The following is a 3,679-nucleotide window of genomic DNA, read 5'->3' as shown; positions in this document are numbered from 1 at the left end:
AGAGTGTGTCTGCCTCCCGAACAATGTTAGGTAGGTTGTTCCAGAGTTTGGGCGCTAAATAGGAAAAGGATCTGCCGGCCGCAGTTTATTTTGATAATATATTATCAAAATAATAATATTTATATTTAAAATAATTATTATATATTATTATATATTTAAATAATATTCATTATCAGGCATTATCAGATGGCCTGAGTTTTGAGATTGCAGCAGATGTGAAGGACTATAATGCAATTAGAGTTTGCTCGAGTACTGAGGAACTAAACCATTCCGGTCTTTGTAAGTAATTAGCAAGATTTTAAAATCTATACGATGTTTAATAGGTAGCCAGTGCAGTGTTGACAGAACCGGGCTAATATGGTCATACTTCCTGGTTCTAGTAAGAACTCTAGCTGCTACATTTTGGACCAGCTGGAGTTTGTTTATTAAGCGCGCAGAGTAACCACCCAATAAAGCATTACAATAATCTAACCTTTAGGTCATGAACGCATGAACGTTTCTGCATTTGACATTGAGAGCATAGGTCGTAATTTAGATATATTTTTAAGATGGAATAATGCAGTTTTACAAATGCTTGAAACTTGGCTTTCAAAGGAGAGATTGCTATCAAATATCACACCTAGGTTTCTAACTGATAATGAAGAATTGACAGCACAGCCAGCATGTGTTAGACAGTGTTTTAGGTTATTACATACAGAGGTTTTAGGTCCGATAATTAACACCTCTGTTTTTTTCAGAATTTAGCAGTAGGAAATTACTAGTTATCTAGTTTTTTATATCAACTATGCATTCTGATAGTTTTGCGAATTGGTATGCTTCATCGGGCCGTGAAAAAATATAGAGCTGAGTATCATCAGCATAACAGTGAATGCTAACACCATGTTTCCTCATGATATCTCCCAAGGATAACATGTAAAATGTGAAAAGCAATTTTCTAGTCTATCCAAAGGAATGTTATGGTCGATAGTGTCAAACCCAGCGCTAAGATCCAGTAGCACTAATAGAGAGATACAACCACGATCGAATGATAAGAGCAGGTCATTTGTAACTCTGATGAGAGCAGTCTCAGTACTATGATATGGTCTAATACCTGACTGGAAATCCTCACAGATACCATTTTTTCTCCAAGAAAGAACATAGCTGTGAGGATACTGCCTTTTCTAGTATCTTTGACAGAAAATTGAGTTTTGAGATCGGCATTGGCTCTAACATACATGTTGTTGGTTTGGAGGATTTAACAAGTTTATACAATTCTTCCTCTCCTATAGAAGTAGAGTGGAATTGTTTTTCAGGGGATCTATTGCACGTTATCTAATGTAATGCTGTAGCTGACAGCTGTATGGTTATAATTTTATCTCTAATAGTATCGATCTTAGAAGTAAAGACGTTCACAAAGTCATTACTGCTGTGTTGTTTGGAAATGTCAGTGCCTGTTAATGCTTTATTTTTCATTAATTTAGCCACTGTACTGAATAAATACCTTAGGTTGTGTTTGTTTTCTTCTAAAAGAGAAGAAAAGTAAGCATATCTAACAGTTTTTAAGGCTTTCTGTAGGAGGAAGTACTTTCCCTCCATGCAATACGAAATACCTCTAGTTTTGTTTTCTTCGAGCTGCGCTCCATTTTCCAGGCTGCTCTCTTTAGGACATGAGTGCGCTTGTTATACCATGGTGTCGGACTGTTTTCCTTAATCTTCTTTAAGTGTAAAGGAACAACCCTATCTAAAGTGCTAGAAAAGAGAGAGTCCATAGTTTCTGTTACAACAAATTTTTTCTGAGCTATTGGATATACTGAGGAACTGAGACAAGTCAGGAAGATTATTTACAAAGCAGTCTTTTGATGCACCATGATGTTCTCACACACTAAAGTTTTTAGGCATATATTAAACAATAAGACAGCAGGAGTGCTTCAATTTACATGTTCAAAGCAACCAAAATGTCACATTATTGTTCTATAATTTCATATTGCTTGCTTATCACAAACTTTTCCACCGTGCCCTGTCATGACTCAGCAGGCTTTATGATCCAATGAAATAGCAGCATTTTTTGTCAGTCCACAGTTCTTGTCATATATATATACAAAAACTGCAAATCCGCTTTTATTATTTAAATGACTTACAGACCTACATATCAAGCTCATAAACGTATTATGTAACACTTGCTAAATGGCAGGCAGCATCTGGAATGATTTTGGCTTCAGCCAATGGGCTGTTTTAAACACACTCTGCCCTCCTCATTATCCAAACTTCATTGAAAGGAAATGACCACCTCGGTACATAACGCATAAATAGCTCCACTTTAATAGTGTACAAATTCATATGAATTAGCCACCAACTCTCCAAATAGAATAGGCATTGTACATCACCAAGTACAATTACTGTATTGTCTTTATTTATCACATTATTATTGATTTGAACATCATAAATATATGACAAAAAATATTGTTTAAAATGTCTTCAAAATAAGTTGACAATTTATGCTAAACCTCAGCTGACTTGAACAGATAATGACGGCTTTCATTATTGTTTAGTTAGTCTTTTTTTATCTAGTCAACACCCTGAACTAAAATTTTGTTGACTTCATGAATCTCTCAGTTACAATGAGAAAATCTAACACAAATTAAACTAGGACTGAACATACTCTCCAAACCAGGCAATTTTCTGTCCTGTCTGATTAACTAGATTATCACCTCAAATTTTACTGACCATAAATATACATGAATATATACATAAATACATTATTAAATAAAATACTAAGCTAGAAGAATGTGTTTTAATGTGTTTTACTTTTTTAGTTTACCAGGAATTACCAGCAAAGTGATTGGTTTTATTATGAAATAATAAGTAATAATACGTCTTGAGTATGAAACAAGAGCAGGATGAGTTTCAGCATAAATAGTATACTGAATAAAAATGGTAACCTAAAAATAATTTCATTCAAGCCAAAATATTATGTAACATCACTGAATCAACCTAAATACATTAATTTATACCAACAAAACTAATTCTTTTGGTTAAATCAGGTAACAATAGCTATATATGGTAACAATTGCAGCTTACCACTTTTTACATTGTACACAAAATCCATTCTTTAAAAACAAATTGTCCGTTTAATGAACAAATTCATTCTGCTCCTATATGAACGCCTGTGTGAGAAAGACAAATACAGTGCAAATATCAAATAGTTAACTGACAACTGGTAACTGCTGGTAACCTATGACATTAACAGTTCATTAACTCACCTGGTCTCATTATGAATACATAATGAGATGTACTGAAAGTACACGAGTACACTTTGTTAGTGATCTTAGGATCAGTGTTCACTACAATATTTTAATATAAAAACCAATATGAAATATAAAAACTATTTTTTACTATATTTGTTTTCAGATAACAGGAAAGATGTTACCAATGCTCTCCCTCTCCTTTTAGTATTTCTGCTTGTCTGGATTTCTTTCATGTCCTCTTTCTTCTCTCTCTCTCTCTCTCTTTCTTAGTGTTGCAGTGTCACATTAATTTTTCTTTCGTTTGTCCATGTGTTTGTTTCGTTTTTACTTAATATCTAGAATATAAATATTATGCCATTTGAATTGTTTGGTTTAGGGGCCTTTGTTTTTTTCCTTTTTCCGCTTTCTGTCTCTCTGCTGCTGCTGCTGGTTTGTTTACATCAGTTCAGTGTCTC

This window comes from Sinocyclocheilus rhinocerous, unplaced genomic scaffold (assembly GCF_001515625.1).
Source record: "Sinocyclocheilus rhinocerous isolate Xijiao unplaced genomic scaffold, SAMN03320098_v1.1 scaffold106, whole genome shotgun sequence".
Classification (NCBI taxonomy): domain Eukaryota; kingdom Metazoa; phylum Chordata; class Actinopteri; order Cypriniformes; family Cyprinidae; genus Sinocyclocheilus; species Sinocyclocheilus rhinocerous.
This window is presented reverse-complemented; position numbering follows the sequence as displayed.